Consider the following 18,802-nt stretch of genomic DNA (forward strand, 5'->3'; position numbering starts at 1 on the left):
TCCATCTCTCAAGTGCTAGCTAGGCTTATAGCTTTGTACTGCTGCATTGACTATGCAGTGCTGGATTCAAAGTACCTGAGAAAACCCTTTCCCACGTGAGCTACATCCTCAGACTTACTACTAATACTTTAAATTTGCCACAAACTGGTTCAAGGGCTTGATTCACATGCTCCTCACTCTTACACATAATCCCCAACTACTAACTATTAAAATACCTGAAATTTACATAATTGTGGCTGCTCTGTTTTTTCGGAGCTGGGGACCGAACCCAGGGCCTTGTGCTTGCTAGGCAAGCGCTCTACCACTGAGCTAAATCCCCAAGCCCTGCTCTGCCTTTTCTATTTTAGAAAAAGCCCCAGTGTTTCACCAAGGCATTTACTACATTCTACTTTAAGCCTGTATCATTGAAATATCATGGAAATCAAAGTTTCTTTTCCTTTCTTTTTCTTTCTTTCTTTTTTTTTTTTAGTATGTCTTGAATGTTTAGGAAGTCAGTTTACACATGGTTTCTCTAAATAATGTGGGCTGCATACTTCAACCTGCAATCCAATTTAAAACTGAGCACAACTGACTGTTGTACTCAATGGTAACCCCAACATGCAGGGGAGTGGGGAGAGGCAGGAGGATTACTGTAAGTTTCAGGTCTGTTTTGAATAGGGAGAAGGGAAGGGAAAAGAAGAGAAGGAGGAGAAGACAGGGTAAGAGAAGTAAGAGGAGAAAGAGAGACAGGGAGAGAGAGAGGGAGAAGAGCCATCTATGGTGGTACTTAGATATAATTCTGGAGTTACAGTACTGAAGAGGTAGAGACAGGATGATCAAGAGTAAAGGTTGACCCCCAATACACAATGAGTTTTGAGGCCAGACTGGCAACAAGGGACTCTGTTTGCAAAACAAAAGAAATCTCTTACCAGTTACTACCTGTATGATCTTAAGGGATTTGCTTAAATTCTCCATGCCTTCTCAGTGAATAATAGCCCAATTAATCTAAATCATAGTTTATAAAATAATAATTCCACATGCCAAAAAGAATTATTGGGAAAACTGATATCTCACTCAACATTTATTTTAATTTTCTAAAATATTTTGTGCATGACTGTGCACCTACCAACTATTTTGTTCGAAGGCGCAGTACACCCACCTGTGCTTGGTGTCTGAGGAAGCCAGGAGATGATCCTGGATACCTTGGAACTGGAGTTTGTAGATGGCGAACCAATCCTGAGTCCTCTGCAAGAGCAACAAGTACCCTTCACTGTTGAGGCATCCCAGGTTAACATTTCTAAAGCTTGTCGAGCAGTTCCCAGCACAGAGCAAATAAAGGTATGATCCTTGGCTCAAGTCTGTGAAGTATGGGGATTTTTGAGACGTCTCCAAATTTAAAATATTTATTTGGAAATACTTTGAAACCTTAGAATTCTGCTTCCAAAGGGATCAGTGTGGAAATGTGCAGAGCACCTCCAGATCTCTATACCCGCAACTGAACCGTAAGCGTATAATCGGCGTTGTTAAGTCTCTACTCTTAAGACTTAAGCAGGTATAGGGTAAAGAGCTGTAAAGGTCAGCACTCAGGAGGTGAGCATAGATTAATCAGCATTTGAAGGCCAGCCTAGCCTGCATAGTAAGTGTCAGGCTAACTAGAGACCCCATCTCAAGAGTCTATAACTATTAAGGATGACTAAATAAAATAAGACTTCATCTCCAATCAGTGGAATCCATGCTCATAATACCAGGACTAGGTAGGTGGAGCTGAAATAGCAGAAATGTAGTTCAAGACTAGCTTGGACTGCATAAGAAGATCCTGTCTCAAACAGAAAACGGTCTTAGGCCAATGAGATGCCTCAGAAGGGAAGAGTGTTTGCCACTAAGCCTGGCAACCTTAGTTGGATTCGAGACTCCACATGATGGAAGGAAAAGGCCTCAGTTACCTCAAGCTGCCCTGGTATACACATGCTCTCCTCCCTCTTGAAGTAGACACCTAAATGGCACATTTAAAGCTCTTAGCCCTTCCTTTAGCTTTGATTTCCCAGCTTTTTTGTTTTCTCCAGTTCTGGAAATGGAATTTTAGGACCTCTTGTTTTGTGAATAAGTTTCCCCTCACTGACTCTTCCGTCTAGAAGAAATGCAATGATGTAAATAAACTCTGGCTCATGTTCTAACAAATGGAACTCATTGGACTCCCCCCCACACACACACATAGATATGAAAGTGGACCCTGGTTTAGGCAGGAATAGGAAAGTAATTAAGGGGAGTGGTAAAGGGATGAATATAATAATAATATGGACTTATATGAAAATACTATGGTGAAACTTATTATATGTAATTAATATATTTTCATAACACACTTAAAATTTAAAGAGAAATAGAATGAATCTGAAAAGATAAAAGGCTATCAGTCATGTTGCCTATTGTTTTAGGAATGGTTGACATTAGACTAGGAAACAAGGTCTCAGTAGACTTTCCAGCTGTCTCTCATTGTCTTACAGGCTGCTTCACGTGCACTGGATATTGAGTCACCTAATCAAATGAGAAACTGGTTTTGTTTGTTTTTCCTTCCTTTTGCGTTTTCTTAACACGCATTTTTGGGGTGTTTTTGAGACTATAATCTGTGACAATAGTTTCATCTGTTGACATGCATGCCTCCATATCGTATTTTACTTCTATTGCTTTCTCCAGCTAGCATACCACATCATGGGGCTCACTGTGATATTTTCATGACAGTGCTATGTTTTAGGTGCTAGTTTAAGGAAATAACTTTAGGACAAACAGTCTACTTTTCCCTCTTAGGAAATCGGTCACCTTTGGTTTAAAATGTTGGATTTCAGATGGTACCTCATGTATTCTAAGCTGGCTCAAACTCACCTCATCGGCTAAGGATGACCTTGAACTTTTGATTCTCATGACAACTATGTCTCCCATGTGCTGAAGCTATAGTGTATACCACCCTGCCTTGTGTGTGCAGTGCTAGTAACTGAAACCAGGGCTTGGGGTGCGGTAGGCGAGCCCCCTATCAACTGAGCCATTTGTGAGAGTGTGAACTCTCTTTAGCTTAGTTTCTTCATCTAAGTTAAAGCTGATGCTACTACTCTCATCTAAACGTTTTAGCGTCATTGAGGAAAATTTGGTAGAAATTGGTAGAGCAAGACTAGACACAGAGTTACTGCTGACACTAACCATTATCCTTCATGGAATCTCCAAACCATGGCATAGTAAACTTGTACTTTTTCAAGCAATTTCATAATTGCTTTTAACTTAATTGTTTATTTTGAGATGTGTCCTCAAGTGTCTCCAGCTGGGTTTGAACCTTCTAAGTGACTAATGCTGGCCTTGAATTCCATATTGCTCTGCCTTTGCTTCCTACGTGTAAGGGTGGCAGGTGTGAAACATCATGCCTGAGTTGGTTATCTTGTTTTCAATGAGAGCACTGTCCAAAGGCAAGGAGGTGATGGCAGTGGACTTGAGCACACACATTTCTGTAAATTTATGCCTTCCTGAAATTCATGTGTTGAAATACTTGCCTCCAATTTGATGATACTGCAGATGAGAGCTTCACGGAGATATTAGAGAGTAATGGTACTCTGGAAAGTGATTGGTACTTGTAGAAAGAGAACACCACCACCTTTCCACTCTTCCCTTATGAGTTAGTACAAGAAGACCTCACTCTACACACTGGAAGACTCCAGAACTGTGATAAATTGTTTACATTGCCTGCTCTCAGGCAGTTTTTGTTATAGCAGCCCAAATTGACTAAGACAGCAAAATTAGCCCTGCTTTACAGACAAGATTGTGAACCTGTTGCTCCTGGACACCAAAGAATTACCACTGTCCATTGTGTACTTAGATTTCTAGGAGCCCAAGTCTAGTAGATTTCCTTAAACTAATGCCTCTCAAAAAGCAAGCAATATTCAGGTAACCCAAGAGTCCTGTTAAAATTTAGATTCTGGGATAGAGAGATGGCTTAGAAGTTAAGTGTATTTATTTCTCTTCCATAGCACCCAACTGCAGTTAGCTCCTACATGCCAGGAGACTCACAACTGCCTGTTACTCTATCTTCAGAGAATTCAGTATATTCATACACTTTTGTGTGGATGCATATATATATATACAGAGATGTATACATACTCTTAAATAAAATTAAATAAATCTTTAAAATACTTTAGATTCTTGTTCAGCAGATATAGATTGGAGAATATAAAATGATGTTTATTTGTTTATTAAATTTTTATTTTTAAATTGTATGTATGTATGTATGTATGTATGTATGTATGTATTATGTAACATGGATTTGACAAACTTGGTGTCAGTTTAAACCTTCCACTATGTGAGCCTCAGAGATAGAACCTTGGTTCGCAGACTCGGTGATAAGAACCTTATCCTGTTGAGCCATCTCTGAAGCCCAGGATTCTGCATATTTAATAAGTCCTGAAAGGATGTTGATACTGATGGTCCATAAACCTCATTAGTAATAGCAAGGGGCTATCTATATCTGGTTACAATAACCTCTGGCAAGTCTGAAGTATTCTAAACAGAAAATAAGTTGGGAAAAAAAAACTATTGTAGGGCTTTAGCAGATCTCACTCACAGTTGAAATACGACATGAAACTTTTATGTAGTTTAAATCTGTTGGCCTTTAGCTGGGGCAGAATACCAAAATCCTGCCATCTTAACTCTCTGCCAGTACAGAATTAACAAGTGAAAATACAGAGCTATACCTTAATACAATGTGAAGGTCATCCCAAAAAAAACCTCCCACTGAATCATATAGATAATCCCCAGCGTCATGGCTCTGCTTCCACTGTGGAGCTACAGGGGAGTTCACAACACCCATGAAAGCTGAAGCATTAGTATAAAACAGATGACCTGAGTTTATATCCTGAGCCTCTCCACTCATCAAAGGTCTACGCTGTCAAGTGATTGGAGATATGACTCCCTTCCTGTAACTCCATAAAATTCATTAGCAATGAAAGGGGTCTCTCTCTCTCTCTCTCTCTCTCTCTCTCTCTCTCTCTCTCTCTCTCTCTCTCTCTCTCTCTCTCTGTGTGTGTGTGTGTGTGTGTGTTTTCCATCCAAAAGATCATTTCACTCTGAAAGTGATGATTCCTCCACTACATATACTGGTTTGATGTTTGTATGACTATTTAAGCTATTTTCGATTTCTTGCATAACCTAGTGAACTCTAATCAGCTAAAATAAGAGCCAATTCCAACCCTTTAGAGAGTTTCAAGGTACTTTTGAGATCTTACATAATGAACATCGAGGAGAATGGCAATATTTTCCTGACAGGGTAGTGTTCTAATCAGATGGGGCCAGGATGGCCTGAAAGAGGTGGCTGTGTGTCAGACAGGCTCAAGAGGCCATGTAAGGAGGCTGACTTTCTGTTTTTCTGGGGTGTGGGCCATGGCTTCTGTTGTTTGAAAATCCCGCCTTGTAACCAAGTTGTCCTCAGCCATCTATATGTTGGAATTATAGGCACACATCAGCACATCTAGCTAGAATTAGTTCTAGACAGAACTTTGACTTTTCTCTTTTTCGCCATGTTTTCCTTCTTTTATCATTATGTTAATTTAGTTTTTGCATATTACAGTAGAAATTGGCCAAGTATGTCCATAAAGTTATGTAATTTTTTTTTATTTCAGAAGGGATGTGTGTGTGTGTGTGTGTGTGTGTGTGTGTGTGTGTGTGTGTGTGTGTGTAATTTTTGTATTTGACTGTACCTTGGCAATCTGAAAGCATCTACAAACAATATGGAAACACAGGTCATGGTCCAAATAAAATTTATTTGCTGGCACTGAGATTTGAATTTCAATCAGTTTTCCATATCCCAGAAACTAGTATTTTTGCTTTGATTTTTTTTTCATTATTTCAAAGGTCAAATCCATTTTCTGCTTGTAGGCTGTCCAAAAGCATGAGCAACAATCGGCTCGCCTGTGCTTTTAAATAATGTGGATCGAGCTTAGGACATTTTCATGAATCCTAAGGTTGGCCACCAGAGAACAGACTTCCGGATTTCCTATCTTTATGAGGACAGCTTAAAAGGAAAACAAACGCCAGGATTGTTCTAGGTGTTTGACAAATGTTTTCTCAGGATCACCTTCAGTGAAGGATATAGTGTCACTTCCTAGGGCTGTTTAGCCTGTGAATGTGAAATCACCAACTTCCTGTGTTAATTTTAAGTAGCTAAGTTTACCTGTTTGTTTGAAATCCTTTAGTGGACCCTAATCTTCTATTCAGTCAGTCTCCAAGAACTGACTATCTTCTTATCAAGACTTTGGAAATGTGTAATACTATTTTTTGAAAAAACTACATTATGATTATTTTCGCTGAAACCTCTTAAGCTAAGCCATGTGCCTTTTACACCTCCTTCCTTTTCTTCTTCCTCCTCTGCCAGACTTCTCTACCTTCTCTTCTTTCTCCTGCTTCACTTCCCTTCTTTCTCTTCCTCTTTTCCCCCTCCTCTTCCGTTCCCCCTCTTCTGTTTTCCTTCCTTCCCCTCCCCAAATTCCTACCTCCCCTTTTTTCTTTGCCTCCTTTCTCTTTATCCTTCAGAGTCAGAGTCTCACTGTGTAGCTCAGCCTGGCTTCAAATTCATCAATGATCCTCTGCCCTCAGGTTCCTGAGTGGCTCGGATTGTAGCCATGAGCACCTTTCTTGTCACATCAGGCCCTAATTGCTTTGGACTGTAACCACATGCAAATTCTTTGATCTCACAGACTTAGCTGTAGGAAATTTCTCCAAAGTCACAGAATTAATTTTCTCTAAAGACTTCATTCAGATATATCTTTCATTAGTAGTATATGGCCTTTGGCCTTGGGCTTCTTTTATGACATTTGTAAGCTATCATCTAACTATTGATCTGATATGTCACATGTGCAGAGTAAGTCTATTAATCGGAAGATTTTTTGACTCCATAGATTATTCACCCCCAAGATTGTATTTGGGAGAAGATTAGTAAAGTCCACCTGAATTGCAATCACTGAAATAGCCTTTATAGTCCATAAAAATTGCATTGTTTTTGAACCCCTCACAGTCCTCTAGTCCTTCAAGAGATGGGGTTAGGAAATGGAATAACCAAAGGCTGTAGAAGGCTTACAGACGTGACCACATCCTTTTCCATATACCTGAAGGCAGACAGGAATATCAGCTGGCTTCTCTCTAGGTAACTGACTGTGTTCTTTGTGCCTTTCACAGGAACACTGTGTCATTAAAGCTTTGTCAAAGAGGAGGAAGTGGGGGTCAGCCAAGGCAGCAGCTGTATCCCAGCTAAAGGCTCCACACAGGCTCTCAGATCTCTGACATCTGTGCTTCCTCTACCTTGACCTTTCCTTGGCCCTTCCCTAGCCAGGGGGTATTGCTCTCGAGAATGCAAGCTTAAGACACAACAGGATTAAGGGCATCCCTGGGTGGCCTAACAATAAAAGCATAGCATCCTAGGGGAAATGAAGAAAGAAAAAGGGCAAGAAGAATCCTCAGTGAGCAAATAAGCCATGCCAGGAGGCCAAGCTATTCAATGGCTGCTTGAGGTCAATTCGTAGAACGTTTGTGTGTGTATGTATGTATGTATGTATGTATGTATGTATGTAGTATGTATGTAGTATGTATTGCCAGTCTCACTTTGTGGCCCTGGTTGCCCTGGAACTCACTGTATAGAGAGGCTGGTCTCAGACTTTCACCACCGGTCTCTTCCTCCTGAGTTCTGGGATTAAAAGCATGCATCACCCCACCTGGGCAGAAATTTATTCAAACATTTTAAATTACATTTCTCTCTCTCTCTCTCTCTCTCTCTCTCTCTCTCTCTCTCTCTCTCTCTCTCTCTCTCTCTCTCTCTCTCTCTCTCTGTAAGTTAGAGGACAGCTTACTTTAGTCTGTCCTCTCCTTACACCATGTAACCCTGTAGGATCAAACTCAGATTCCTGGTCTTGACAGCAAGCACGTTTACCTGCTGATCCATCTTGCCTGCCTGCTTTTATTGTGGTGGTTTTCAGACAAATCTTCACTATACAGCTCTGGATAGTCTGGGACTGACTGTGTAGACTCATCTGGCCTTGAATTTACAGACTCTCAAGTTTTAGGGTTTCAAGTGTGTGTATAAGTACACTCAACCTGAAATTGAATTTTAGAGATTTTAGTTATTTGTTGTATTTACAGGGAAGCATCTTCCTATGTGTGTGCAGTGGCCAGATGATGGCATCAGCTCCCCTTAAACAGGAGTTACAGGCGGTTGTGAGCTGTCCTCTTTGAGTACTGGGAACTGAACTCTGATCCTCTGAAAGAACAGCAAGTGCTCTTAGTGGCTGATTTATCTGTCCAGCCTCTATAAAGTTAACTTTATAATGATATGTGTAAACCAGGGTATATTGGTTCTCTGGCCCGAGGCTCTCAAGTAGGGAGGGAAGAATTATCAGAAGGTCTGGTCATCCTAGGCTAAAATAGAGAGTTCAATGCCTTTCTGGGATAGAAGCCAGAGATTCTATCTCAGAACAACAGCCAACCATCCAACCTACATGCTCCTTGCCCCTTCTACCTGCATATGTAAAAGAGGTATGTTGTCTATCACAAGGGATACATCTTTACTTGTTTCAGTGATGAGTGCTTTGAAGAAAATCAATTGAACTTATCTTAGATTGCAGCCTTTCATTATTGGTGGTTGTTTTTTTCTGTTGTTGTTGTTTCTTTGTTTTGTTTTTGGTCATAAGCAGTTGTAACTGGGAACTCTAACACTTTGGTTTAGTCTTTCCAATATCTACTCATGGCAGAGAGAATATGGAGAAACACTGCACTCAGTCAGCTGCATTTCTTGGGGAAGGAAGGGACACAAGCATGCAAATACACTTTCTGTTTAGCTTAGGCTGAGTTTGTGCTGTAGTGTTTATTTCACCAGATTTACTCTTCTGATCCTGTGATGTTTGTCTTAGACTAATTTTAGAGGCACTGGTATTCCCTAAGCACACCTTCTGATGAAATTTGCCCAAACACAGCACTCCCAGAGCTGTTTTATTGCAGTATAGATGGCTGGGGTAATTTTCCACTGCTATGACCAAAGAGGCAGTGGGATTTCTCTTGATCTATGTGTATTTTTTATTTTTCTATTTGTGTGTGTGTGTGTGTGTGTGTGTGTGTGTGTGTGTGTGTGTGTGTGTGTGTGTGTGTGTGGAAATCCCCCTGAAGCCGGGAAGTTACAAGTAGTTGTGAGTCACAAGATAAGGGTACTAAGAACTGAACTCAGGTCTTCTGCAAGAGTAGGAAGGACTCTTGACCTTTGAACTATCTTTCCATGCCCTACAATTTCTCTCTATAGACCATGTCCCACAACCCAGATATCATGCCTTAAAACCACTTATTTTTCTCATATATAGTGGTGATCCCCAGCTATATTACATGCCAAATCATAAAAGAAACAGTATTCAAACCTGGTCAGATCTTGAACTTGATCAAAACCCTTAATGAGAGATGCTTTATTTTTGGCAATCTTCACATCTTGGGCCAGATTTTTGGGTGTATGTGAGTGATTTATATATGAGTATATGTTCATATGTATACCTGTTTGTATACCTGGGGAGATGAGATCAGTTCTAGTATGGCGTCCTTGATTGTTCTCTACCTAATTTTTGAGACAGGGACTCTACTAAGTCCTTTTTGATACTCTGCTTGGTCAGTGACCTCCAGATCTGCTTCTTTCTGCACATCACTCTAGCTCTCTACTGGAGTTACACACATTCAAGGCCATACTCACCTTTTAGGTGTAGGTGCTGGAGATCCAAATTAAGGTCCTGTTTCTTGCACAGTAACTGGTTTATTACTGAGCCATCTCCCCCGTCTTTGGCCAGATCATTCCTTGCAAGGGGCTTTGTCCAGTGCAGTGAGATATTAAGTGGCAGCCATCCATGACCTTTATTCTTCTACTCTTCTAGTTATCACAGCCCAAAGCCTCCTGGGAACAAAACTGTTTGAAATGGCACCTCTACTCTTTTGTGAGAGAATTAGCTGTGGTGTGGGCACAAAGAGCACTACTAACCTTAGTCCTTTCAGCCTGACCCAGACTGAAGTACTAGTCACTCTTTCCAGACAGTTGAGACCCAGAACAAGCAACGACACAAGCCAGATTGCAAGTTGATGAGGAAAATGTTTCCTCTCCTTCCCACTACCTGATTTCTTAGCTACTAGCCTGGTCATTAAAAAAGTAGATCTTCAATAAAAGTTTGATAAGTTGAAATATATGTTCCCTGCTGTTTCCCTTTCTTCTCCACCCTGGACTTAAAGGCTATGACTTTTGACTTACTTTTCTTGATAACTAGAAGACAGAGAAAGATGTTTTAACTTTGGCTCTCCCAGTCCTGGTTAAGTGTCAGGAGTTAATTTCCTTTTTTGAAATGCTAAATTTTATCTCGAGGATACCCAAGACTCTTGCACACAGGAGGTGCTTAGAGAAATGTCTTTGTCCTTAGTTGATTTTTCTCCACACCTTTTTTCTCACTCCATAGAGTATTTTTTAACCTCTAAGCCCAGATCTCTACCATTTGCATGTGATCCTCCATGAGTATCAGTGCCCCCTAAGTCTCTTGTTATAAATCACCATGGTCTTATTTTCCAGGAAGCTCCATTCTATTCTATTCAGTGCTGTCTTCACACACAATTTTTCACAGATAGCAGAGACAGGAGACTCAGGAGAAGAGTCATGGGGTGAGATGTAGAGAAATGGAAACTCTCTAAATCCGTGGCTGATTTTTTTTCTACACAGACATTAAAACTTCCCTAAGCAGTGTTCCCGAAGAATATGAACAGCTTTCAGTTCATATTCTGAGGTATTTAGGACAAAAACAAATTATCTAGAACCATGGTTCTAAATATTTGGCTCATCAAAATTCAATTCTAGCTACATTCCCATTCCTATTTTGGGGGGTCTTTTAACCAAGGACTCACTCAGTAGCCCAAGATGGCCTGGGATTCATTATGTACCCAGGATATTCTTAAATTAATTCCTAGCTATGTCTCGGCCTCCTGGTGGAGGGTGTCAAACCATTGTAATCCCCCCAAAATAGGAATGGGAATGTAGCTCATTTGGAAGTGTGCATATCTAGCAATGCATGAAGCCCTAGCATTATCCCCAAGCATCACATATACCTGGCATAGCAGGTAAGCGTTAAGCAGAAGTTCACAGTCATTGTGTAGCAAAACACAAACAAACCCGACCAACTAATCATACAAACAAGATGAAACACCTGCATAGACCACTGACTTCTTGGTTCAGTGTTAAAATATTGAAAGTAGCTAAAATTATGCCAATTATTAATATATAATTGATGATCCCATTTTTAGAAAAGTATGGTCAAGCACCATTTTCAAAACTAGGTTTTTGAGACAGGTATGGTGGGACATACTTGCTTATAATTTCAGTAATTCAGAGGCAGAAGCAGGAGGATTATGGCAAATGTCATGCCATCTTGGTCTGCATAGCAAATGCTAGAGAAGTTAGGGGACATAATGAAATGTTGTTTCAAAAGCAAACACTACCACCACCATGTCCTGAGTGCTATGCTTCTGTTTGGATATGGCTTATTACCTCAGTCTGTGGGGAAGGGAGGCATTAAGATCAGGAATGCATGGCCAGCCTCAGCTATACACTGAGTTTGAGTCTGCCTGGGCTACATTCGAACCTCTCTCCTGCTCAAGAAAATGAAATTAAACCAATAACTAAGAGAGTTATGTCCATTCCAAAGGTCTAAGGAACATCTGTTTCTTTAGACAAGGGAAGGAAGTTTCCAGTAGAGAAAAATGAACATTTTGCCTTAAGAGACAGATGAGATTTTGATGAGAAGTATTTGCAAGTTTGAAATGATTTTTTGTTGTTCAGACAAAAGACATTTTAGGACACTGAGGAAACTTAACCTGAGTTGTTGAGGACTAAGAGAGAATGGCAGGGGCACCAGCAGATGCTTTGGAATACCGGTGAGCAGTGGCCACCTGTCCAATATTGCCAAAGTGTTGGTTTCTGAGATCCTAAGAGAAACAACAGTCATCATTAGAGCTGACTGAGTGTTCTCTGAAAGGAGAATGGGAGGCTGGCCCATCTCGCAGGTTTTTTGAAATAAGATCACCAGTGATATGGGAACGTCAAGGAGCCCACAGTGAATCCTTGCTTTACAGCAAATACAATTTGAAGATCCTCTGACACATATGATTTGCTACTCCTTTTTCTCTGGACATATAAGGCATGCCTCTTTTTGTCCTATTGTGTATACTGTGCATATGTTAAGGCTTTATATCCGTGTGTATATCCCTCCCCCCTTTAGTATTATTTTATCTTTTTTGTACACATGTGATATATGTGGTATGTTGTTTCTGAGTGTTTATTCATATGTATGTGGAAAACAGAGATTGATGTCAGGGATCTTCTTCAAATTCTCTCCACTTTATTACTATGTGTTTTGAGTCATGTCTTTCCCTGAACCTGGACCTCATCAATAGAGAAGCCTGTCTCTGTAAACAAACACATGAATAGAAAATACTTTAATGATACTTGATGAGGCTTGTTTTCCTTTACAACAGAAATTCCACCCAATGGACACGGTCTTGAAAATAGATTCTGGGCTTGGAAAGAAAGCAAGTGCCTGCAGAGATACAGAATTTAGAAGCAACAAGGATGCTCGCTGGGTGGCCACCACTATCACATGCCATTTCATTTCTAAAACTGTATAATTTCTATGCCCATTCATTTGTTTGCATAGGGCTTTTTCATTCTGCATTGTTTGGTTTATTTTGATTCTATTCTCTAGTCCAATACCAACACACCATTGTAGACACTGTTTATGAACAGCTGAAGGCAAGGATCAAGTTAAATACCATGTACAATCCCAGTGGGGCTCTCTTCTTTGTGATCTAAAATCTTAATATTGCTAAGATTTCGAAACTGCAGTTGGTTTTCTCTATAAGACTAGTTAAGACACTGACCAGAAACATTTTAAAAAGCTAGGAATGTGACCTTGATACTAATATATGGTGAGCATACATAAAGGCCACATTTACTCCAGTAATGTAGAAACAAGAATGTAGGAGAGACTGACACATAGATAGTGGGGAAAATGTTGAAATATGAGTGCCAAGATAGATACTAAAAGTTTTTATGTCCTATGTGCAATGAAGCTGGATCTATGGGGATTATTGTTTTTAAACAAACAGATAATTTGTAACTACAGTGTATAAAAGTCATTTGTTGTCTCTGAGACTACAGGTCAGCACTGACCTTTGTTAAACCCCAGCTCTAATTCATGGTAAGTGGTGAGGCAAAGAAAGATTGACTTCCCCAGAGAATGGAACAGACTTTGACATAATCTTTTCTAAAAAATACTTAAAATATTGTATTTATTGAGAATTTTGTACATTGTGTGTGGTTTTTTTTCCATCTTTATTAAATTGGGTATTTCTTATTTACATTTCAAATGCTATTCCCTTTCCTGGTTTCAGGCCAACATCCCCTAACCCCCCCTCCCTTCTCTGGTGTTCCCCTCCATATCCTCCCCCATTACGCTCTCCCTCCAACAAACCCCGTTCACTGGGGTTCAGTCTTGCAGGACCAAGGGCTTCCCCTTCCACTGGTGCTCTTACTAGGATATTCATTGCTACCTATGCAGTTGGAGCCCAGGGTCAGTCCATGTATAGTCTTTGGGTAGTGGCTTAGTCCCTGGAAGCTCTGGTTGCCTTGGCATTGTTGTTCATATGGGGTCTTGAACCCCTTCAAGCTCTTCTAGTCCTTTCTCTGATTCCTTCAACGGGGGTCCCATTCTCAGTTCAGTGGTTTGCTGCTGGCATTCACCTATGTATTTGCCATATTCTGGCTGTTGTTTCTCAGTAGAGATCTACATCTGGTTCCTGTCAGCCTGCACTTCTTTGCTTCATCCATCTTATCTAGTTTGGTGGCTGTATATGTATGGGCCACATATGGGGCAGGCTCTGAATGGACGTTCCTTCAGCCTCTGTTCTAAACTTTGCCTCCCTATCCCCTCTCCTAAGGGTATTCTTTTTCCCCTTTTAAAGAAGGAGTGAAGCATCTTCATTCTGGTCATCCTTCTTGAGTTTCATGTTTTCTGTGCATCTAGGGTAATTTGAGCATTTGGGCTAATATTCACTTATCAATGAGTGCATATCATGTGTGTTTTTCTGTGATTGGATTACCTCACTCAGGATGATATTTTCCAGTTCCATCCATTTGCTAATGAATTTCATAAAGGCATTGTTTTTGATAGCTGAGTAGTATTCCATTGTGTAGATGTACCACATTTTCTGTATCCATTCCCCTGTTGAAGGGCATCTGGGTTCTTTCCAGCTTCTGGCTGTTATAAATAAGGCTGCTATGAACATAGTGGAGCACGTGTCTTTTTTATATGTTGGGGCATCTTTTGGGTATATGCCCAAGAGAGGTATAGCTGTGTCCTCAGGTAGTACAATGTCCAATTTTCTGAGGAACCTCCAGACTGATTTCCAGAACGGTTGTACCAGTCTGCAATCCCACCAACAATGGAGGAGTGTTCCTCTTTCTCCACATCCTTGCCAGCATCTACTGTTGCCTAAGTTTTTGATCTTAACCATTCTGACTGGTGTGAGGTGGATTCTCAGGGTTGTTTTGATTTGCATTTCCCTTATGACTAAAGATGTTGTACATTTCTTTAGGTGCTTCTCAGCCATTCGACATTCCTCAGCTGTGAATTCTTTGTTTAGCTCTGAAACGCATTTTTAATAGGGTTATTTGTCTCCCTGCAGTCTAACTTTGTGAGTTCTTTGTTGACGTAATCTTTAGACAGTTCTACAGTGTGCCTTTGAGAAGGCATGCTGTCTGGTGACTAGTTATAACAATATACTAGACAAAATAAACTTCTTCAGGGAGGAAGGGTTTATTTTGATTTGCAGATTGAAGGGATACAGTCCATCAAAACAGGGGCAATATAGCAACAGGAGTATGAGGCAAGTCGTCACGTTCTATCTACAATCAGGAAGCAGAGGCAGAGGGATGCTGGTATTTTCTCCCAAACCCACAGAGTCGCTGTGGTCAGGGTCTCTTCACAGCAATAGAAACCCTAATTAAGCCAACACAGAAGAGATCAGGGCAGGCAGATCAGACGGTCAAGTGTGCTTTCAACTACATAGTGGGTTTGAGGCCATTGTCCACTATATGAGATCCTGTTTTCTTAAAAAGGAAAATGGATGAAAAGAAGGAAGGAAGAAAGGAAGGATGGAAGGAAGGAAGGAAGGAAGGAAGGAAGGAAGGAAGGAAGGAAGAAAGACTGTTTGACACCAGATGCCAATCAAAAAGGGAGCTTTATATGCCTTAACTCATCTGTTAAAACCACTCAGGCATTAGTTATTGAGACTGTGAATAGCAGATACTATTATTTGTATGACAATATCAATTCCCTCACTTCTTTTAAGCTAACAGCACCTCCATTCTGCTTGCAGAAGCATGTCTAGCTATGTGGCCTAGACTCTCCTGTATCTAGGAGGAGCCATACAACCTAGTATTGGGGAAGGAGGCAAAAGCCCAAGTGTTCTGAAAAGAAACAGTTTTCCTCTCTGATTAAAAGATATTTAGCCTAGTGTGTCACTTTCTTCTTCCTTTTCATTTTGTGTGTGTGTGTGTGCGCGCACATACATGTGAGTATGTGTGTATATACATACATGTGAATCCATGTGTGTATGTTGAGAGCAGAGGCTGACAATAGGCATCTTTATTTGCCACTCTCTACCTTGTGTTTTCAGACAGGTTATTTTACTGAACATGATGCTCAGTGATTGGCTACACAAACTAGCCAGTGAACTTGTGGTCTACTTCTGTCTGTCTCTTCAGTGCTGGAAAGCCAAACTAAGGTTCCCAAGCTTATACCACAGGCATTTATCCATTGAGCCATATCTAGATCTCCTTCCTCCTGTTTCCACTTTCTACCTACTTTGCATGTAGACAGATGCTGTCACCCTGAAGTGAAGGAAGGCCAGAGGTCCAGAAAACGAGTCAGATCTCCTGGAGCTGGATCACAAGCACTTGGGAGACACTCAGTGTTGGTTCTAGGAATGGAATTTGGGTCCTCCAAAAGAGTAGTATGGTGCTCTCAACCGCTGAGCCAAGTATGGATCTCTCTCTCTCTCTCTCTCTCTCTCTCTCTCTCTCTCTCTCTCTCTCTCTCTCTCATAATGTTTAATATTGGTTGTGTACTTGACTGGATCTATTGGTTTCTAGGAGCCAAGTTTGGGCATGTATATTAGAGATTTTCTAGAGTCAGTTAACTGAGGTGGAAAAATCCAGGCTAACTGTGGGCAGCACTATTATTTGGGCTGGCTACATGGACTACATAAAAAGGAGAGCAGAGCACAGATATAGCTCTATGTGTACCTATATTTCTGGCTGTTGATGAATATGATCATCTGTTTCACACTCTGGCCACCATGACATACTTGAAGTATGAGCAAAATACCTTCTTTTCTTCAAGTTGCTTTTGTCAAGTATTTTGCTATAGTAATGAGTAAAGTAACTAATACAGAACAGTTGAAAGCTTTCTCTTTCCTTCCTTCCTTCCTTCTTTATTTCTTTATTTTCTTTCTTTCCTTCTTTTCTTTTCAAGATAGTGTCTCCTATAATCAATGATGACCTCACACTCACTATGTATAGTTAAGAATGCTTTTGAACTTCAGATCCTCCTGATTCAACCTTGAATGCTCAACTTAAAGCTGAAGCTAAATAGCAAGATTGAGACAAAGAGAAGAGGTCTATCAGACCCATCTGGTCCCGTTGCCTCTTTTATGAGCAACGTGCTGTGTCAGGGTGATATATTTATTAACAACTTGTGAACCCACATTGACAGCATTATTACCAAAATAAATTATTTACCTGAGAGCTCATGCTCATCATTATGCAGTCTATGGATTTGAGCAACTGCAAATTGGCATATTATCCACCATTCCAGAATCATACAGTTGAGCTTCACTACCCTAAAATTAAATTCTTATTGTTTGGGGAGGAGAGAGTGGAAAAATACTAATATGTGTGGGGTTTCTTTTATTTTAATTTTATGTCCTTTTTGATTTTGATACATCCAGACCTCAGTTTTCCCTCTCTTCACTCCTCCCAATCTTCCCCTCCTCTCTCCCCCAGATCCATCCCTCCTCCGTTACCCTTCAGAAAAGAGCAAGCCTCCCAGAGATATCAGTCAAACATTTAATAACGTGTTACAATAAGACTGGGCACAAATCTTCATATCAAGTTTGGGTAAGGCAACCCGGTAGGAGGAATAGGATCCCAAGAACAGGCAAAAGAGTCAGAGACATCCCTATTCCCACTATTAGGAGATCCACAAGAACACTAAGCAACAACTATAACGTATATGCAGACAACCTAGCTCAGAACCATAATAAAGGCACTTGCCACTAAGTGTGATGATCTGAGTTTGACCCCCCCCAGGACCCATATACTGGCAGTAGTGAACTAACTCCTTTGCTCTACACCATGTCCTGGGATGAGCGTGCTCACAGGTACACACACACACACACACACACACACACACACACACACACAGGCATGCACACACAGTATACAAATAAGTATAATCGTAACTTTAAAAGAATGATCTTTGCAGTGTATGAACTATACTCCATCTTTTAAGGTAAACTATCCTTTGGAAACTGTTAACTTGAAGCAAGATTATCTAGCGTAAGAGAACGGACAAGAAATTCTATATCCTATTTTTAAAAAAAATGGATGTTTTCAGTTGGTCATTGTGATATACACTCTTAATCTCAGTACCTGAAAGGCAGAGGCAGACATGTTTTTATAAGGTGTAGGCAAGCCTGACCTACAAAGTGAGTTCCAAGCCAACCCGGAAGACACAGAGAGACCCCTTCTGAAAAACAAAACAAAGATGTTTTCAAAGTGGTAGCTCATGTATGAGTATGAGGTCTGCTTAGCCCAGAAATCCAGGCAGAGGAATTTAATAGGTACTTGCTAAATGAATGAGTGCATGCATAGTGCACTATTTCCCATAGTAGTTGAAATCACCCTGGAAGGATGCATCATTATCTGCATGTAGGCCAGGAATCTGTGGCTGCTTAAGGTTAACTGATTTGCTCAAGACCACACTGTAGATGAGAACCAGAAATAGGATGAAACCCGGATCTAGAAGTGCTAACCCAGTGTAAAATACATCCTGGTCCTGGCTGATGTATGGCTCAGTTAGTAAAATGGTAAAATGCTTGCTGGGCAAGCCTGAGGATCTCAGTCTGGATCCCCAGCACTCATGTTAAAAAGCTTGATGTGGTAGCACATGTTTTTAATCCCAGTGTGTGTGATGGGGGCAGGGCGGAGACAGAAGAATCCCTGGGGCTTGCTGAACTCATCTAGCTGAACTGGGGAAACACAGGCCAGTTAGAGAGGCTGTCTCAAAAAGAAAAAAAAAAAAGGTAGAATAAAAGAAGATACACAATGCTTCATTGTGTCTTGCATACACATAGAGAGAGCCATGTATAAACATACACACACTTTTTTTTTTCTTACCACTAGAAACTGAGGATCTAAGGGGTTGCTGGTGAGGAGACTCTCCTGGCTTATAGATGGCCACTTTCTTGCTGTATCTACCTTTGTGGATCAGAGGAAAAAGAAGAGAGATGAGATACAGAGAATACTCTAGTTCCTATCCCTTCTATGGAGGCTTACTTCATTATGGGGCCCCACTCTCGTGACCTCATGCAAACCTAGTTACCTTCCTAGGATTCACCTCTGAACGCCATCACACTATGGTATAAGTCTTAAATATATAAATTTTCAGGCTTGGGAGTG

The sequence above is a fragment of the Rattus rattus genome, chromosome X (assembly GCF_011064425.1).
Source record: "Rattus rattus isolate New Zealand chromosome X, Rrattus_CSIRO_v1, whole genome shotgun sequence".
NCBI classification, from domain to species: Eukaryota; Metazoa; Chordata; class Mammalia; order Rodentia; family Muridae; genus Rattus; species Rattus rattus.